The sequence below is a fragment of the Odocoileus virginianus genome, chromosome 16 (assembly GCF_023699985.2).
Source record: "Odocoileus virginianus isolate 20LAN1187 ecotype Illinois chromosome 16, Ovbor_1.2, whole genome shotgun sequence".
NCBI classification, from domain to species: Eukaryota; Metazoa; Chordata; class Mammalia; order Artiodactyla; family Cervidae; genus Odocoileus; species Odocoileus virginianus.
In genome coordinates, this window is record NC_069689.1 from 8,028,043 (window position 1) to 8,048,584 (window position 20,542).

A 20,542-nucleotide genomic window follows, 5' to 3' on the forward strand; every position below is an offset into this window, starting at 1 on the left:
AGGGATTAAACTCATGTCTCCCGAGTCTCCTGCCTTGGCAGCAGATTCTTTACCACTGAGCCAGGGAAGCCCGAGCTGATGAATACAGATGTTTAAAAGGTTTCCTCTCTCTGGCTGGTCAGAGCTAGTGTTCCTGGCAGCATCACCATGAATTCCAGCCTCTTAAGCTCCCCGAACCCCAGTCCTGCATCCCCAGCTCAGCGAGACAGCCATGTGGGCTCGAATCTCCATCCTACCTGCATTCCAGAGAGTTTCTCGGAGCCCAAAACAGGGCATTCGCCAAGCGGCCCTCCCTCAGAGTCACAGCTGACGCTGCCTACTGTCTGATGTCTACAAGCAGTCTTCCCATGCTTTGTGTTCCGCTCTGGATTTGTCCGCAGCTTGGAGCAAAGCCCCTCCCGATTCATCTGTCGTGGTTGAACCACGTGTCCACAGACCTTCCCTGAACCTCTCAGCGTGGAAGCGCACACGCACGGATGAGGTGTGCGGTGGCTTTGCCCAGGACAGAGCCCCTCTGTGGCCAGAACCATGATGGGAAAGAAAACACCTCCACCTCCAGACACCCCTCAAGGCCAGCTCCAAAGGCAGCCCGACGTGACTTCCAGCCCAGAGACCAGTTCCTCGCAGTTGCGATGTTCCTGTAACGGGGTCGTGCAGAGGGCGCTTTCTCCTGTCTGCTTTCTTTCACTCATTCCGTCGTCGGGGGCCTTCAGCCACACTGGGGAGCACAGCAAGGACCCCCGTGGTCACTGCTTCCAGCTCTCCGTCTTGCACACGCCCCAGCTAGGTGTCTGTCACCTGGCTGTGGACGTCCTGGTTATTTAGTTTCTGGCCACTGAAAACTGCTATAAATGTTCTTGGGCTTCCTAGGTGGCTCAGACAGTAAAGAATCTGACTGCAATGCAGGAGACCCGGGTTTGATCTCTGGGTCAGGAAGATCCCCCATATTCTTGCCTAGAGACTCCCATGGACAGAGGAGCCCCGGGCTGTCGTCCCTAGGGTCACAAAGATACACACGTCTTTTGGTGAAAGCACGTGTGCATTTCCGTTGGGTCATTTGCGAGGGGTGGAAACCACCCAGGGCGCTTAAGATGTGTGCGCGTTGCTTTATTGTGGCCGAAATTCATTTGGAATTTCGCGGTGTCCCACTGTGGCTGGGGCTGACATCTGCCTGCTGACAGAAGAGAGCGTCTCTTTTTTCATCCACTTTGTGGGCATTTGGACATTCTGTTTTGTGAATCATCAGTTCAAATATTTTGCCTATGTTTGCTCCCTCTGACTCAGCCTCTTCTTTAAAAATGGACGTTCTTCATCTGGACAAGTCTTCAGTCAGAGACGTGTCTTGCAAACATCACGTTTTGTCTGGTCTTCTCTCACCCTTTCTGCTGAACAGAAATTCTCAGTTCTAACGCGGTCCAGTTGATCAGCTTTATTCTTTATAGACAGCGCTGTTTGTGCCCTGTTTAAAATTTGTCTTTCACTCTTAGACCGTCTCCCCACTGAGACGACTCTGAGTCGTGACTCTTCCCTGTGACGCGCCCTCGTCCTTTGTTTCAGCACAGGTCTGACAGGCAGGTTGCTTGTGCCCGTGAGTTGTGGGTAAGAGCATCGGACACCGCAGGACTGACGCCGGCCCGGTGGGAACCCAGTAGCACCCTCCCTCCAGGGTGATGCCAGGCCATTAGCTCCCTTGTCTGCAATTCCCTGTAATGGACAAAATGCACCCAACACTTCATCTGGGATGCGCGTCCCATTTCATCCTCAAGGATAACACGGCAGGCTCAGCAAGTGCCTGCTAAAATCACAGCAATAACGGGCCCCTCGCCCGCCAGGCTAAGAACCATGACAAGAGGAGAAAATGAGGTTAGTCTCACACGGTCGCCACTTGGAAAACCCATGTAGTCAGAGGGCAGGGAAGGGGGGTTTGCCAACGACATGAACCTGGCTGCATTTCCCTCTCTTCTCGGGGACTAAATGTGCTCTGATCTGATATTTTAAGAAATTGGCAGGGCCCTTCAAATCACAGAGCCGACTCCCCTGACTGCACAGGCTGGTTGCCTAGTAACCTTCTCCTATGATGTCATTGCCAGCCGCAGCGTCCGGGTACCAAGACCCATGCTGTGAGGGTCCCTGGGTGGTCCTCCCAGACAGAGGAGGGAAGGGTCCCTGTGGCTGGTCAGCGCAGGCAGGGAAGGCCCCTGGGGCAGGTGGATTGTGAGCGGCCCCAGCGCAGGTGGAAGAAGGCCTGGAGGTGGGGAGGAGGGGGCGCAGGGCCCTGAGGGGCGGGTGTGCGGGGCCACGGACAGCACATGGACAGTGGGGCCTGAGGGGCGGGAGCAGGGACCACAGCCACACGCACGAGGCTGGGAGAGAGGAAGGGCGTCCTGGGAGGACATCCCCTCCGCAGGGGAAAGACACCCCAAGGAGCTGAATGAGCACCAAGCACCCCAGCTGGCCAGAGCGTGCCCGAGGGCTCCTGGACTGGCGGAGCTGTTGTCAGCACCTGAGTCACTGCCCAGGGCCCAGGGAAACGGTGAATGAGGGGGTTTCTGCAACGAGGGCAGCTCACAGGTCCTAGACCCCCGCCCGCCCACCCCGCTCTGGGCTCTGTGTCCACTTCCGCTGGGCCCCGCTGCAGCCTCGTGAGGAGGACTGGCCCTGGTCCTAACGGCAGGATGGGGACGCAGAGGGTCAGCTGTGTGCCCTGCTTCAGTGAGCGCTCGGGCTGCCTCCACCCAGGTCAGCCGGCTTTGGGGAGAGAGAAGGTGAGAGGCCGGGCTGGGGGCAGGGGCTGCAGTGTCCCAGGGAGGGGGACGGGGCCGCACGGGCGGAGATTTCTTTAGGACACAGGAGCACACAGGAAGTGACCTCTGGATGAGACGGGGGGGCTTCCAGCAAAGGGGAGTCTGAGCTCCCAAGACGGCAGTGAGCTTCCTGTGGCCCCGCCCCAGCCCCTGGAACTTAACCCTGGCAGGGGGCCTGGAGCAGAAGCAACTAGTCCGTCTGAGGGGCGGTGTTGGTCACAGAGAGAACAGGGACACATGAGTGAGACGGTGGGCTCCTCGAGTCTGGGTGACCAGGGGTGACTTGCTGGGTCTCCCTGGGAAGGCCTGAGCCTCACGAGAGGCCTGTCCTGCAGGCTGGGGTAGGATGGAGATCAAAGAGGCCAGCACATGAAGTCAAGGGACATCTGGGGCCAATCACAGGAACATTGTTAACACAAGTACAGCCGCATCCCGCGCTCCTAAAGGCTGCGCCGGCCACTGCCCCTGCTCCTGGCGCCTGGGAGAGGGGCCTCCTGCTCTGGACCCCCAGCTGATCCCAAGGCAGCCCTGGTGCCCCGTCCACTTGGGCGGAGGTCACGTCTCTCCTTCCTCCTCACTGCCCCTGGGCCAGCCCAGCTCTTTCCCCAGGAAGGCATCCTCACAGCCTCCAAGGTCACCCTGAGGCCACACTGGACCCCGTGGACAGGCTGCCGGGATGCCCCTGCCCAGGGCTCTAGGTCACTCACAGCCCAGGTGCCCTCTGGCCTCCTTGGCCCCTGCCGCTCTAGCAGCTGCTCACCTGTCCCCCCGTCCTATAAAGGGGGGGACCCCCAGGCCCCTCTGTCCCACAACTGCTCCTGATTCTCAGGGGCTGGGCACCCGACGTGGGATGAACTGGGATGGGCTGGGAGGCTTGGACGGGCTCCAGCCCATGGCCATCGCGGGCAGCCAGCACGGACTGGAACCTGGGAGCCTTGGGGTCCCGCTGACGCCAGACCCCGCTGGGCCCACTGAGCCTCCCCGAGCTTGACTGTGACGCAGAGGTCCTTGCACTGCCCCCACCCCCCCAGCTCCGCCGCCCCGTCAGGAACAGGGGCGCCCAGGTGCGGTGCCACCCGCATCCCTGAGTCTGCACCCTCTTCCGACCTCCCGCCCTCGAGACGACCCTGTCGTCGCCCTGCACCTGTGGCCGTGGGACCCGCAGGTGTAACTCGGGACCCAGAGGTGGGGACTGGCCTGGGTTGTGGGCCTGGATCCAAGGTGTGCACGGGACCCTCACAGGGAAGAGGCCAGGACAGATGGAGTGGCGGGGCTGGGTGCCCCGAGGCTGGCTGTGCGGGGGAGACCCGGCCTTCACCCAGGGATGCCTGCGGCCTCTCGCAGCTAGCCGAGGCCCCAAACCCTCTCCCCTGGAGGCTCTGGAAGGAGCCAGCCCTGTCCACACCCTGACCTTAGCCTGGTGAGACCCGAGTCAGACCTCTGACCTCCAGACCAGGAGGTTATAAGGTCGTGTTGCTTTAAGGCAGGCAGTTTGTGATAATCCATCTTCAGCAGCTTCAGGAATCTCCTAGGGGGACCCTCTAGGGGGACGGGGAGGGGGGACCCCCTTGCTGGCCAGGCCCCTCCCCCTGGGCCGTCCTCCTCCACGGGGTCTTTCCAAGCCTGTCCCATGTCCTGTCTTGCGGAATCCGCCTGCTTGAGGACAGCAGGAGCCCCCACCCACCCCGGGGGGTGGGACTCAGATTTCCAGCTCAGAGGCTGAGAGCGGGTGGTTGGGCGTAGGGGTGTGGATCGGTGTCAGGGCAGGGCAGCCCCCTCCCCTCCAGCGCCCTTCCTCTGCCCTCCAGGCATTGAACCGGGAGGCCCTGCCCCGCTCCGCCCCCGCCCCGCCCCGCTCCCTCCCGCCCTCTCAGCAGGCCTTCCTCTGCGCTTCCCAGGGGCTGCTGGGGTCAGGGCCACACGCAGCTTCCTTGCCAGGCTGCCGCTCCACGCACACGGCCCTAATTGACGGCAGCAAAACAAACATTTGCTTTAGTGATCCGCGCTGTTAGATGCTCAGCGTTGTTTTAATTAAGCCTTGTGATGGATGAGTCTCAATAAAGCAGCTGTTTGGAGCACTCAGGTATATAAATAAAAACATCAGGAGGGGCTCCAGGCTCACCGAACTGCTGCGCACATAACGGGGGGTGGGGGGAACCCACACGGGAGAAAGGGAGGGGCCAGGGCTGGCGGCCTTGTGGGGGTGGGGACGGGGCTTCTGGAGGAAGGCATGGTGGGAGGCCGGGAGGGGTGTGGGGCAGCCTCGCTTCCCCTCCCGCCCCCCACAGTGCTCTCAGAGCCCCCCCAAGAGACCTGAGAATAGGAAATGCCCCCCAACGTGGAGAAGCAAGGGTTCCCCCGGGACAGCCTGTCCTGGGGGCCCCGGAAGCCCTGTCCAGAGCCAGCAGTGGTCACCGCTGCCAGGTCAAGTCCAAGGGCCCCCACCAGCCTCGCCAGACGTTTGGACTCCAGCCAGACCAGACCAGTGGACGAACGGGCACCAAGGCCCCTGTAGGAAACCCGGGGTCACGGGACACCTTTGAAGCAGTGGCTGTGAGAGGCCCGGGGGTTGACGGAGGAGAGGAAGGTTTAGGGTCAGCCCGCTCCCGAGTTCCAGGCTCGGCAGAGCTTCACGGGAGCCGGTGCCCGTTCACGTCAAAGGGCCTTAGAGGATGCACACACGCGGGCAGTAGGGGAGCTCCCGCCAGGGGAGTGGGCCTCCACCCCGGACCCCACCCGCCAGGGGTCTTCCTGGGCCTCCACCACAGCCCCCACCAGCCTGGGGTCTTCCTGGGCCTCCACCCCGGCCCCCACCCTCCAGGGGTCTTCCTGGGCCTCCACCCGGCCCCCACCAGCCTGGGGTCTTCCTGGGCCTCCACCCCGGCCCCCACCCGCCTGGGGTCTTCCTGGGCCTCCACCCCGGCCCCCACCCGCCTGGGGTCTTCCTGGGCACGTGAGGCGGGCTGAGGGAACTGGGTGCTGGGTGTGCAGAGGCCAGAGGGTGCCCCGACAGGGGTGGTGGGGGGGGCGCTCATCACTTGCTCATTTGTTCAACAGAGGGCCGTGCCCCTCCAGGGGGCTCTTGGGACAGGGGTGTGGTGAGGAGGGCGTAGGCCACCCAGGGTGCGAGTCCTGTGTGGGTGGGCACTGCAGACCCCGGGGGAGGCCCAGAGGGACTGCCCGGGGTGGGGGGAGGCAAGCCAGCGGGGTCTCCAGGGACATGACTGCAGGGCCAGGTTGGGATCTGGGGGCTGAGAGGTGGGGGGGGGGGGGGACGGACACAAAGCAGCAGGAAAGGCCTCATCCCCACGGCCCCAGGACCCGGGGCGCTCAGTGTCCCAGGAGCTGCTGCCCCCCAGCCCCAGGGCACTCGGCCAGGGCTCTCCCCACCACACCCCCAGGTTACCTCCTCCTCCAGGGAGCCGGCCCTGAAACCTGCCAAGCACCCTCCTCTGTCCCACGACCTATGAGCACCGGGTCCCCCAGGGTCTGTCTGTCTTTTCTGGGCAGGAGGGATTGGGGACAAATGAATGAGGGTCTTCAGGCTGAGGAGGGCTGGACCACAATGACCACGAGAGAGGCCATCCCCTCACCAACTTGTCAATAGAACCCATGTGTGTCGGGGGAGCCAGTGCCCAGTCTGGACATGACTTGGGATTGGTCTAAGCCAACCAGAGAGGTCTATTCCCTTTGCAATTGACTGTCCCAGAGTAACCAAATGCCCTTGGCTGGACCAGCCTAGGAAGTATATCATGTGGCCTCTGGAAAAAAATTTTCCTTTTTAATGAAGGAAAGAATCACATAAGGAGAAGCGACTCCTCCCACCCCACCCTTCATCCCTTCCTGCTTTAGATGTCATGTGAGGATGTGATGCCTGGAGCTGTGGCAGCCAGTTTATGTCCATGAGGTGACAAGTCAATGGACAAATAGCCAACATTCAAGGATGGTTGAGGGAAAGGAGAGGAGCCCAGGTCCTTGATCACATCATTACCTCCTTCTCAATGCCCGTGACACCTGCCTCCAGACTTCTTGTTTCAGGAGCATAATCCTGAAAATGAAAATGTTAGTCACTCAGTTTTGTCCAACACTTTGCAACCCCTGGACTGTAGCTCGCCAGGCTCCTCTGTCCATGGAATACTCTAGGCAAGAATACTAGAGTGAGTTGCCATGACTTCCTCCAGGGGATCTTCCCCACCCAGGGATTGAACCTGGGTCTCTGGCATTGCAGGCAGATTCTTTACTATCTGAGCCACCAAGGAAGCCCTATGGAGGCTAAAAAAGTTACCACTAAATAGATTTGGCTTAAAACAGCAGAAATGTGTTATTTTAGAAGTCTGGACATTGGAAGTCTGAAATGGGTTTCAGTAGGTTGAACTCAAGGCAAGGCTGTGCTCCCTCCCAAGGCTCCCGGGGATAATCCATTCTCTGTGTTTCTCCAGCTCCCAGTCCCGCCTTCACGACGTGGCTCCTGGCAGCATCACTCCCACCTCTGCCTCTGTGGTCACCTCACCTCCCCTCTTCGTCCTCTCATCAGCTCTCCTCTCCTCCCACTTGTAAGGAGACACGTGATTACATTTAAGGCTCCCCTGAGTCCCCCAGGATAACCTCCTCATCTCAAGATCCTCGACTTGCTCGCATCCGCCAAGTCCCGTGTTCTAGGGAGGCTCGCGTTCACCGGTTCTGAGGATGCAGAACTGGGCGTCTTTAGGAAGTGTCTGCAGCAGCCTGCCGCCATGAAGCAGTGAAGTGCCCTGCCGAGTCCTCCGTCTGAAACAGCAAGACCTTGTGGTCCTCCTCCCCAGCCCCCCAGGTCCTCCACCTGCCTTTTGTCTGCAGGAAAACTTTAGCCAAAGAATAAGTCTATTCAGTGAAGTGAGAAAATGCAGAAGCAAAGGCAAACAGACAGGACAGGATAATAGCTTAGTCATTAAGCAAAGTCAAGGACCTTTAGTTCCTTCTCAAGGGCTGCACATAATATTCTGAGCCATGTCCTATGCGCTGTCTTGTAGGTACTGAAATCCCACCAGGTGGAAGAAGTTAGCTGTATGATGACCAAACTGTAGCCACGACGTGTGTATGTGTGTGTGTGCGCGCGTGATCCGTCATGTCTGACTCTTTGCAACCCCATGGACTGTAGCCCGCCAGGCTCCTCTGTCCATGGGATTTCCCAAGCAAGAATACTGGAGTGGGTTGCCATTTCCCCCTCCGAAGGATCTTCCAGACCCAGGGATCGAACTCACATCTCCTGCGTCTCCTGCATTGGCAGGCAGATTCTTTATCACCCCACCACCTGGGACGTGCCTGGCCACGACATAAGGGGCCACAATTCTGAAAAGTGACCTCAAGGAAACGGGAACAAACTGGCCCTGAAACTGAAGAGTAATTGTACTTAAATCAGGAGGACGCTGATCAGACGGCCGATGACCAGTTTCAAGATGAGCGCCAGCGCTGCCTGTGCTATTTCTGCTTGTAGCCCCCTCCCCTCTTCTATACCCCCGAAACTCCACCTTTAAAAGCTCCTGCCCACTGACTGTCAGGCGGGTGTCAGCCTTTGGACGTGAGTCTGCCTTCCTCCCTGTTTGCTGGCCTAGGAAACAAAGCAAGTTTTCCTTTCCATCAAACGTGCCTCTCGACGTTGGCTTTAGAGCAGCAGGAGGCCGGACCTCCGTTCTCGCTGACATATGGGTCTGGTTTTCTGTTCCCGGAAGCTGTCACTGGACTCCTTCTGCAGGAGGAGAGAGCAGGCCCTGTGTCCCTGGACGTGTGGGGAGAGAGTTAAAGAAAAGACGGAAGAAGGCTCTGGCAAAAGGAGCATCCTGGGAAGCTGGGGTGCATGGATTCTCGGGCGACTGACAAGCTGAACGGGGAGACACATGGCAGGCAGTGGGAGGGCAGGTGGCCCAACCGTGGCCCTGGACTCAGCCTCTGCGGTCCTTGCCCCGCACCCGCCGGAGCCTCCACCTCCATCCAGTGTGGAGAAGCCCTTCCTGGTGAAGCTCCCAAAGCGGGTCCTTCCCCCGCAGCACCTTCCTCCTGGGGTCAGCCTGAAGGTCCCGCCACGAGCCGCAGGCCCTCCACCCGTGGCGTCGTCACCCGCCTCCCTGAGCCTCCCAGAGCAGCCTCGCTCCGTTCGTCACCTCCTGCCCGTTAACTGCGGAAATAATGATTTGCAAAATTGGGCGGAAGTTATATTAAGTAGCTTGGTGGTTAAATCTGACGCTGCGGTTATTTCTTCTCAAAGACAATTAAATGCCTCGTTCATTGATGAACTCACGCCCTGCGATCAGAACATGGTAACTGTTTTTACCGTAAGCCACTTAACTGGGGTGGTGCTTAAATTCCTTGCCTGGTGCAAACTTTGAGAGACTCTGGAGGGACACGCGGTCACGCATCCATTAGAGTAGATCCTGCGTCCATCGGAGGACCTTTCCTGGGTTGGTCAGCACACTCCCCGCAATGTCCGAGAGCAGATCTTTATTGAGATGGGGGTCCTCCCTGGGGCTTAAGGAGTCTGGATGCTGTTTATAACTGCGGTGGGCTGGTGGATGGACTGCTGGTCCTGTAGGGCCTGGGAAGGCGGGGAGAGGGCGAGGGCAGAGACCCGCGCTCCATGCGTCCCGCCCCGGCCCACTTCACCTCCCTGGGAGACAGGCCCTGTGGCCTCCGTCCCCTCCGGTGGGCAGCACTCACAGGAGCGGCATGCCTCCTGGGGCTGCCATCACCCGCGAATAGGGGGTGGGAAACGGCAGAAACTACTCCTTCGCAGTTCCAGAGGCAGATCAAAGTCCAGGTACGGGTGGGGGCGGGGGGCTGTGCTCCCCCGAGGCCCCCGGGGAGGGGTCTCCTGCCGCTTCCTGCCTCTTCCCGGGCTCGGGCTGCATCCCTCCCATCTCCGCCTCTGTCTTTGCTGACTCCCTCCTCCAGTGTGTCTCTCGTGAGCAGACTTGTCGTTGGATTGAGTGTGTGGATGATCCCATCACGAGAGCCTTGCCTTAATTACCTCTGCAAACATCCTTTCTCCAAGGGAGCTCACATGTACGGGTTCTGAGGCTTGGGTCACATGGTCAGTTGGGGGGCCAGCATCCTCCCCACTGTGGGAGAGAGACGGTGACTGTCTGATGAGTGAGCAGATGAATGCATGCTGCAGACTGATCACCCTAGCCCTGGATTTCTATGGCTCCAAGATGAAAGAAAAGAAGGGAAAAAATCTAGTCCCATCACCCACGGGAGGCAGGGAAACAGGCTCCTTGAAGAGGTGTGACTGGCCCAAGGTCACTCTGCCAACTGAGGAGGGGGCAGGGTCAGGCCCGGCTCTGTCTGCTGCGTGCAGTGGTGGCCTCCAGCCCAGACCCCACCCCTGGACCCTCGGGAAGGACCAGCTGAGGAAGGGGACCGCTGGGGAGGACATGGGGGGAGGGTGGAGAGGAGGAGGAAGGAAGGTCCACTGTGAGCGTCTGACCAGGCATGCTGGGGGGTACCCAAGGAGAAGCCCCCGCCTCCCCACCTCCCCCCAGGCTCCCCAGTCCTCAGGGTGAGGCCGAGCGGGGGCTGGCAGAGCCCCATCCTCCGAGAGGACATGGCCACCTTTGCCCGGAGGAGATGGTGCCAGGCAGGACGGGCTCCTGGAGCAACGCGGAAGCAGCCCTCCTGTCCCGGGGCCCCGCCTGAGCCCCGCACCACCTCCCCGTGATGTCTCAGGGGCCTGGGGCAGCCGCCGCCCACAGCCCTGAGAGACCCTGATCCAGAGAGCCTGCGACCCACAGGGCCTGTGAGGGAATAACTGTGGCTTTTAGCGGCTGAGTCCGGGGGCAACTTCTCACCCTGCTGCTGGCAGCATCTCTCAGGCAGGCAGCCCAGGGGTCCCACCGAGCACCCGGGGAAACTGAGGGTGGGAGGGGGCACCTCACCCTCTGCTTGGGGCCGCATGCTTGGCCGCGGGGGGCAGGTGGGACCCAGGCCCTGGTCTTGCAGATCTGCGTCCCTGCAGGGCAGGGAGGCTGGAGGGGCTGGTGCCGAGCAGCCGAGCCCGGGGACAGGCCCCCACAGACACGTGTGGCAGGTCTCCACCGGGGCCCAGACCAGGGGCTGCCGCCCCAACGTGCCGCCCACCAGGGCCGTCGCGGGGCCCTTGCTCGGGAGGCCACCGCGGGCTGTCCCCCTCTGCCAGAGGCATCCATGCCCGCACGGCTCTCCGCTCTGCCTGAGCCGCGAACCCAGCACCACTTCTCCACCGAGTTCTCCTGGTTACAAGTCAAGTTCTTGCTGAGAAATTGCCGCTCGTAATGGTCCCAGGTTGGAGCCGGGCGCTGGCGCATTTCAGACCATGAGCTCATCTTGCAAACCGGATGCACTGGGCCTTGGGGGAAGGGGAAGCAGAAAACCTTCCCCCACCTCCTCTCAGCTACCAGATCCCACCCCTCCAGGCAGGTGCCCAGAGCCTTGGGTGGGCGGTGGCGGGGGGGGGGGGGAGGTGGTGGTGTTCACAGGCCGTCACCACGGAAACCAGGAGTGTTGCTTTGTCCACAGGCTGTGGAGAAACCAGCCCAGGGACAGCCTCACCGCAGGATGGGGGTGGGCGGAGGTCCCTAGACGCTGCACCCAAGCCTCAGTCACCCCGAACAGCCGGATCACGGGCCTCACTCCAGGCTCCTTCCAGGAGAACAGAGCCCTGCTCATTAGGGATGAAATACTGGGGACAGGACCGGTGCCCACAGACCATGCAGACGCCCCCTCCATGATGGAGGGCGGCTGGGCTGATTAGCTGTGTAATCGCATCGTCACTGCACAGTGAGCTGTGTCTGGCTTGTTAGCCCAGATTAAGCAAATCCCCGCTCAGCCGCTGGGGGAGAGGCCCCATGCTGCCCGGGGAGGACCCAGCACCTGATTCCCCTGGGCCGTGGGCAGTGGTGAGGAGGCACCCAGCACCCAGGATGGAGGCTCAGAGGCGCAAGCAAAGGGATGCTGGACCCCCAGGTGTCAAGCCATCGCCCGACGGGTCTGTAAAGGCCCGGACAGATCATGCAGCCCGCCGCCTGGTTCCAGACAAGAATGCCAAGACCCAGCCTGGGAGGGGGCAGTGCTGCCCAGATCACTGGACAGGCAGGGCCAGATGGGAGCAAGACCGGAGCTCCCCTGGCCTGGCCCAGGGACACCCAGGAGTGGGGCCTCCCGGAGGCAGATGCAACCTGCAATCTTGGACCGGTCGCCGGGTGACCCGATGCTAGCAGCTCAGACCAACGCCAACCCCCACCCAGTGTCCGCAGGCCAGGAACCTGAGCGTGGTCCCCCAGCTGCCCCGGGGTCTGTGGGTCAGGAACCTGAGCGTGGTCCTCCAGCTGCCCCGGGGTCTGTGGGTCAGGAACCTGAGCGTGGTCCTCCTGCTGCCCCGGGGTCTGTGATCAGGAACCTGAGTGTGGACCTCCAGCTGCCCCGGGGTCTGTGGTCAGGAACCTGAGCGTGGTCCCCCAGCTGCCCCGGGGTCTGTGATCAGGAACCTGAGCGTGGTCCTCCAGCTGCCCCGGGGTCTGTGGTCAGGAACCTGAGTGTGGACCTCCAGTTGCCCCGGGGTCTGTGATCAGGAACCTGAGCGTGGTCCCCCAGCTGCCCCGGGGTCTGTGGTCAGGAACCTGAGCGTGGTCCTCCAGCTGCCCCGGGGTCTGTGGTCAGGAACCTGAGCGTGGTCCTCCAGCTGCCCCGGGGTCTGTGATCAGGAACCTGAGCGTGGTCCCCCAGCTGCCCCGGGGTCTGCGGTCAGGAACCTGAGCGTGGACCTCCAGCTGCCCCGGGGTCTGTGATCAGGAACCTGAGCGTGGTCCTCCAGCTGCCCCGGGGTCTGTGATCAGGAACCTGAGCGTGGTCCCCCAGCTGCCCCGGGGTCTGCGGTCAGGAACCTGAGCGTGGACCTCCAGCTGCCCCGGGGTCTGTGGTCAGGAACCTGAGCGTGGACCTTCAGCTGCCCCGGGGTCTGTGATCAGGAACCTGAGCGTGGTCCCCCAGCTGCCCCGGGGTCTGTGGTCAGGAACCTGAGCGTGGTCCCCCAGCTGCCCCGGGGTCTGTGGGTCAGGAACCTGAGTGTGGACCTTCAGCTGCCCCGGGGTCTGTGATCAGGAACCTGAGTGTGGACCTCCAGCTGCCCCGGGGTCTGTGATCAGGAACCTGAGTGTGGACCTTCAGCTGCCCCGGGGTCCGCAGGACAGGAACCTGAGCGTGGTCCTCCAGCTGCCCTGGGGTCTGTGATCAGGAACCTGAGCGTGGTCCCCCAGCTGCCCCGGGGTCTGCGGTCAGGAACCTGAGCGTGGTCCTCCAGCTTCCCCGGGGTCTGTGATCAGGAACCTGAGCGTGGTCCCCCAGCTGCCCCGGGGTCTGCGGTCAGGAACCTGAGCGTGGTCCCCCAGCTGCCCCGGGGTCTGCGGTCAGGAACCTGAGCGTGGTCCTCCAGGTGCCCCGGGGTCTGTGGTCAGGAACCTGAGCGTGGTCCCCCAGCTGCCCCGGGGTCTGCGGTCAGGAACCTGAGTGTGGTCCTCCAGGTGCCCTGCAGTTTGTGGTGCCAGCGGGGCACCCATCCTCAGAAGGTTCCACTGGGGAGCCGTCCTTCCACATGGGAGGAGCTTCAGAGAGAGCGATGATGTCCAGGGAGGCCCACAGTGCCTGTGTGCTTTGGAAAAGGGTGCGACCTTCAAGTCAGGGCTCCCCCAGCCCACAGAGGACAAGGGGCTGCGCCAGGGGGCCGTGCTGGACCAGAAGGCTCCAGTCCCTGTAAGGGATCAAGGGAGAGTTTGAAACTACGAATGAAAGAAATGGCCCCTTCATTTACCACCGCCCCCGGCTCCCCGCCATCAGTCCCAATGCTAGCATCCAGTGACGGTGCCTCCTGACACCCCCTCCCACCCCTGAGATCCCCCCGCCCTCCTGCATCCCCAGCCAAGAGTCCAGATGAGCCTCAGCTGTATGTTCCAGGCATTTCCAGCTGTGAGGTCCAGAGAACCTCAGTCATCTAAACTGTCGGGTCCAGATCGGAACCAGGGCCCCCGGCGTGAGTCACAGTGGGTGGAGACGTGGCGGGCAGACCTGGAGCCGCTGGGCGAGACCACCCAGCAGGGGCTGGTGCGGGGGGCCCGCGGGTGTCAGAGTGTGAGAGCCCCCGTGAGCCCACCCAGGGACAGACGCCCCCCTCCCTCCAGAAGCGAGCAGCCTGCCGAGGAAGGGGAGGCATCAGGCAGGGCTGACCCAGCCCCGGGTGTCCACAGGTGGGAGACTGCAGCTGGGGACACGCCGCGTTGCGGGCCCTGGATGCCCCCGCCCCGGCCCTCCCACCTGCGCTCTCCCCGGCTCAGGCCTGCCTGTGCTTCCGTCCCATCTCTGGTTACTTGTGAGCGGGCCTGAGTGACCCATCCACTCTGCCACCGTTGACTGCTTCCCAGGTCCAGCCGTCTTCACTGTCTTTGGATAAACAGGGGCAGCCGGGCTTTGTGCTGGGCCAGGAGAGGACCTTTGTCGAGGAGATTTATGAATGCTCGTGGGCCAGCAGCCAGGCCCCTCCCACATGTGTTCACCTCCCGAGGGGCTGGCTCACCTCCAGTCCTTCTCTGGGGGTGGGTGCTTCCCAGGCATGGGCCCAGGAGCCCCACAGAGTTTGCACAGAGGGTCCTGCTCCCTCATGCCCCCCAACCAGGGCCGAGGCAGGGCAGGAGCCTGGCAGGCATTTGCTGGGGAAATGTTGGAGGGGCCCGGGGCCCATGGAGAGGAGCCAAGGTCCTGGCGGGAACCTGTTGTGGCCAGGCCGGCTGGTGGTCACAGCCTCCAGCAGCAGAAGGGCGATCGGTGGGGGCCTGGAAGCCCTAGGACCACGCATGGGGAATCCTCTCCTCCCTGGGGGCCTGGGCACCCCGTTCCCCCTTGACAAGTCCTTGTCCTGCTCTCCCAGGATTCACTCCAGAGTCCGTGCCCTGAGGCCGCCATCAGGGGTCAAGGACACAGTGGCATGGGGCTCACGAGTGTGCAGGTGGGAGGGGCCGGCCACCTGGATGAAGTCATTCCAGGTCAGGAGCAACCCCCACCCCGCAACATCACCACCACCATCCCCCCACGGCCACCGAGACTCCCGCAGGTGAGCGACCAGGGTGCTGACCTGGGGACCCGTCTTTGCTCCAGGCTCTTCCCCCTTGGGGGCTTCCCAGGAGGCTCCAAGGTAAAGAATCTGCCTGCCAATGCAGGAAAGGCCAGCTCAGTCCCTGGGTCGAGAGGATCCTCTGGAGAAGGAAGTGGCAACCCACTCCAGTGTTCTTGCCTGGAAAATCCCATGGACAGAGGAGCGTGGCGGGCCACAGTCCATGGGGTCACAGAGTCGGACACGACTGAAGCGACTTAACAACAACAATGACCTCCTCCTTGGCTCTGACCCCTTGGCACTTGGACGCACACCTTATCGTGCCAACTTGGTGGGGTGGTGGGTGGGAGATGCCACCTTGTTTCCCACCAGTTTCCAGCCAGCCTCTTCATCCCCCTGGCCCTGGAGGAGGGAAGGCCCATGCCAGGACCTGAAGAGGGAAGGTGGATGTCCTGCTCCAGGAGGCCTGCCCTGTCCCTGGGCCCCACGCATGGCTGTGCCCAGAGATGGGGCCACGTGAGCAAGCGAGGGGGAAGGGGCGAGAATGAAGGAAGGAAAGGGAGCCGGTTTCCACTCTTCTGTTGATTTCCTTGTAAACCTGGCGGCATCATAAAGTCATGCCCTGTCCTACTCCACGAGGTTGCGTTCCTCCGGTAGGGTGCCAGGTGATGCATACTCTCCAGCTCTTTGAGCATTTCCCACACATTTCCCGGCAGACGCAGCCGTCGCGGCTGCCCCGCAGCTCGTGGCCTGCTTCTCTATGGTCTGGCTTCCCAGCTGCCTTCCAGCCACGAATCCCTCTGCCCCCAGGAAGGTGCTGATGTCCACCAAGAACGTGGCCTTGGGACCTTGAGGGCACAGCCCAAGGTCACTGCTGGAATCTTACTATCGCCTGTTATTCATCACTCCAGTTTCACTCGCGTGCATTTTTTTCATTTCTGATTTCTTTCCCCTGACGTGACATTCTGAAGATTCATCGCATTGGGCGTTGCTGCATTTTACCACTTTTCTGGCAAAAGTAGTGAAATGTATCCGTTTTACCACCACTGGATGTTTGGTTCTCCTGGTATGGATGTTTCACTTAATGTCCCATCCTTACACGTGTCCTGTGTACACAGGCGTGTGTGTTTCCCTGAGCTGTGTTCTGGGGTGGAGTTTTTAAGCCTGAGCTCTGCGCATCTCCTACTGACCCGGGTATTGGCAAGTAGTTCTCTAAATTGATGGTGACAACACACACACCAACTGCTGCAATGAGATCCATTGCTTGAGTCCTTTTATTGTCGGTCTTTTTTTTAATCTATTCTGGTGCCTATGTAATGATATATCTCTGAGGTTTTCATTTCCATTTTCATAATAACAATTCTCAACTACTTTTTCACATGTTTATTGGGCATTTGGATGTCCTCTTTGGTGAGGTGTTTATGTCTCTTGCTTTTTTTCTCTTGTCCATCAGTTTTTCTTACTGTTTCTAGGAGGCTGTTCTAAATTCTGAATATAAGCCCTTTCTTTTTTCAAATGTAGTTTCCCGTTTTGCTGCTTGCATTTGTCCTCTCTGAGTGATGTCTTCTGATGAACAGAAGGTCTTAATTTTAATGTGGTCAAATACATCAATATTTTCCTTTAGGGTTAGTGATGATAAAATGTTTCCTATCCCAACAGCGTGAAGCTTTTCTTCTACATTAACTTCTCAAGCCTATTATTCTGCCTTTCACACATAGCTTTCCAGCCAACTGATTCCAGAGTGCGGCGTGAGGTAGAGTTCAAGTTCACTTGGATCCCTTGGAAGTCTGATCGTCCCCACACTGCATCAGCTCTTCACTGCTCTTGGGTGCTGCATTTCTCTCGAGCCGAGTGTTGATCTACGCAGAGGTCTGTTTCAAGGTTGTTCATTTAAATCTATTCACGTCTATTGCTGTGCCAACACCATACTCTCAGTTTTATTAATAACATCACAGCAAATATCAAAATCGGGTTCCTTCTCCTCCCTTTGTGTCCTGGTTTTTCCTGGTCTTTTGTGTTGTAGAACCTCCTGGTCACCACACACACACACACACACACACACACACACACACACACGGGAAACAGATCTAAATGGTATTGTATTGCAATAATAAATTGATTTGGAGAAATTTCAAATCTTAAAAATATTGAATCTTAATATCTATGACCGTCATTTTCATGGTCTTTTTCAAAATGAAGCTTTAAGTTTTTAAAGATTTCTCTCAATAATAGACTTTTCAGTGGAAATATCAGCCCCATTTTGTTAGGTTCATTCCTAGGTACTTAATACAGTCCATCCCTCCGTACCCTCGGGGACTGGTTCTAGGACTCCCCATTCCTTCCTCCCGAGGATACCAGAGTTCCAGATGCTCAGCACCTTATGTAAAGCATTGAGGTTTCATCAGCTCTCCATGTCTGAGGATTCCAAGTTTGCAGTTTCAAGCAAAATTTATCAGTGGTTATTTGGCTCGACGAACGCAGAACGCACAGATATAGAGGCTTGACTGTGTTTCCTGATGTTTTATAAATAGTATCTTTGTTTTAAGCTTTATTCTCTGATTGTTAACTGGAGGATTATAGAAGCATAATTGAATTGTGTGTACTATTTTTTAATCCAATAACCTTGCTAAACTCTCTATCGATTCTAATAACTATAAGGTATTATATTTAGTATTCACAACAATTTTATCTTTAAATGATGAAAGTTTTGCTTCTCTCTTTTAGATTCTTGTGCCCTTTCTATTTCCTCTTTGACAGATTCCTCCAGGGCCTCCAGAACGGGTGTCAGGAGGCATTCTTTTCTGAAAACTAATCTTGAAGAGAAAGCCTTTCTATCTCACCAGTAAGTATTGTGCTTTTGCATGTCTTACAAAAGTATTCCTCATTGTATTAAGGAGTTCTCTTTTACTCCAAGTTCACTAACAGATATTTGTATTATTAATTAGTATTGGATTTTATCAAACATTTTTGGTGCATCATTTGAGATGATCGTATAATTTTTCTTCTTTAATATCTTTTTATGGGTAATTACACTGATAGATTTTCTGTTTAACTTTAAGACACTGAAATAGACAGACTTGCACATGATGGATGACCTTTTGTAAAAGTTCAATTTGCTGATGTTTTATTTAACATGCATCCGTATCAATAAGTGAGATTCTCCTTCATCATGCTTTCCTGTTTGTGTCTCTGTATTAAAGTTACACTCACCCAATAATTCAGGAAGATCTCCCTCTTTTTCTGTCACTTGGAAGAGTTTACTTTTTAAAAAATGTATAAAATTGTCATTAGTTCTTCCTCAAATGTGAAGCAATACTTAGGCGTGATGGCTATCTAGTCCGGGGGTTTTCTTTGCTGAAAGGCTTCCGATGATAAATTTAGTCTCTTCAACAGTCACAGGTAAGGACTGTTCAGGTTTTCTGTTTCTCATATGTCACTTTTGTTAGGTGTATTTTCCTAGAAGTTGTCCATTTTGTCAAATGTTTCCAACACGCTGACATAAATTGGTCTGTAATACTGCATTTAGTTCTTCCTCTTCCTGAATTTTTGTTATCTGTAAGCACTGTAGAGGCCCTCTCTTTCTCACGCCGAATCTCAGGCATTTTCTCCTGTTTGTCAGACCGACCAGAGCTTCGTAAGTTTCATAAACCCTTTCAAAGATCAAAGTTTTGGCATTACTGAGCCTTTTTTTGGGTGTATTTATATTCTTATTTCACTAATTTCTGCTCTTCTTTTTAAATCATCTCCTTTTTTCTAATTTATTCAGCTGAATGCTTAGCGTATTAATTATGATTTCTTCTCTGACCGATGGGTTGTTTGTTTAATCCCCACGAGCCTGGGTGTTCTGTCTTTTTGCCGTGATTTCCAGCAGTTGCACTGCAGTTAGAGAATGCTCTGGGCACCATTTCAGTGCCTTGGTCTTGCTTCTTGATCCTGCCAACTCCCCAGCCCTCCCCGACATCCACCTCCGAGGGGTCGTGCCACCCGTGGGCACAAAGCCAGAGAAAACAGCCCGTGTTTTCCGTGGGGACCTCTGATGAGCCTGGGGGCCCCCGGCTCCTACTGACCGTGGTCTCAGTCCGCAGATGACCCAGAAAGGGGGGAAGGTGTGAGCTGGAGGTGGCGGAAGGAAGTGGGGGGTCACTGTGCTCTTTTCCTGCCGGAAAAGAGAGAGACCCTTGGTGAGGAATCTGTCGCCCTCAGGAACACGGACTCAGCCCTGTTGCGAGGGCAGCTGGAGTCCTGGGGGCCGGGTCTGATCCAGGAGTAAGAGCGCCCACGGGACTGCAGAGGTGAACCCACCGCCCCACCAGGGTGACCCGCTGCGTCCAGTGACCTGCACCAGCCCGCTCCGCCCCAGCGCACCCGGGAGTGCCCTCCCGGAACTGCTCGGGGGTCACAGACCCCAGGGCGGCGCTGGGCTCCACACCGGAGCCCTCCCAACCGAACCGCCTCCTCTGACAGTTGAGGGCCCCGAGGGGAAGGGATCGGGTTGGTTCCGGAGGGAATTAGAACCACAGTCAGGAGGTCCCTCCTTCCCGGGTATCAGCCCATCCTGGTCAGCTCCAGCCTAGTGTTACACGGCAAGCTGACCCACCCCCGTCTCCCCCACCTCCCCCCCACCACAGACCCAGCCCAGACCAGCCCTTCCTGCCCCTGGGGGCTTCAAACAATTGACCCCGATAAGCAATTGGCCTTTATGGTCCAGAGTTCTGCACCTTGAAATCTGGCCCTTGTAAAACCCCCAGCAGCTTCTCCGGAGGCCAGAGGACAGGACCTCAGCTGTGAGAACTGAGGGCGGGGACAGTCAGGGAGCTGCAACACCCGGGGGACGGGGCCCTCCTCCTGTGAGTGGGCTGCCCTGGGGTCCTCTGAGAATGGGTTCCCCTGGGGGCAGTGGGCCCTGCACGGCCTCCAGGGCAAGGCTGGGGGACAGGCTTTGGGCAGGATCTGCTGATGCCCCAAGGCTCCGGGGCACTCGCCCTGCCTCCTGGCCGTCTCCAGACTGATCCAAGAGATCGACCCAGGCTCCCTCCTGGCTTGCAGATGCCTCTGGGGGCTCCGGCCTGTTGCTGAGTGCCCCAGGCCTGGGTCCCTTACACAACATGGGGTCCACCCAGCCTTCCATCCACGAGTGCAGGATGTGGTCGAAAGGGCAGCACAACTGTCTCATCAGACAGTTCATTCTCAGAACAATTTCTGCTGAGCCCGGGTCTTCCCAGCACTCAGCCCTTGTCCTAGTTGGTGTCCATTTGTCGTGGTCAGTTCCTCCTGGGCACCAGAAGCCACAGAGGAGACACCAGAGCTTCCTTTAGAGCTCAAGATTTGGGGTGAATTAGGGACAGAAGTCAGGAATATACCGACAGTTTCCTTTCTTCTGCACATGGCCACGTGAATCATGGAGGGCTTCCTGGAGGAGGCGAGACCTAGGCTGACCACTTTGACCCAGGAGAGGACATGCTCCTTCTAGGACTGCAGCATCCTCAGGGCTCAGACATGTCTGTCGCATGTCTGCTGACCCCCACTCCCTTCCGAAGCAGCTCAGCCGCCACCAGCAGGCCCTGGTGAGCCCGTCACAGGCCCTGGTCCCAGTCCAGCCTCTGGTGAGGGCGTAGGCTTTGCTCCTCCTCTA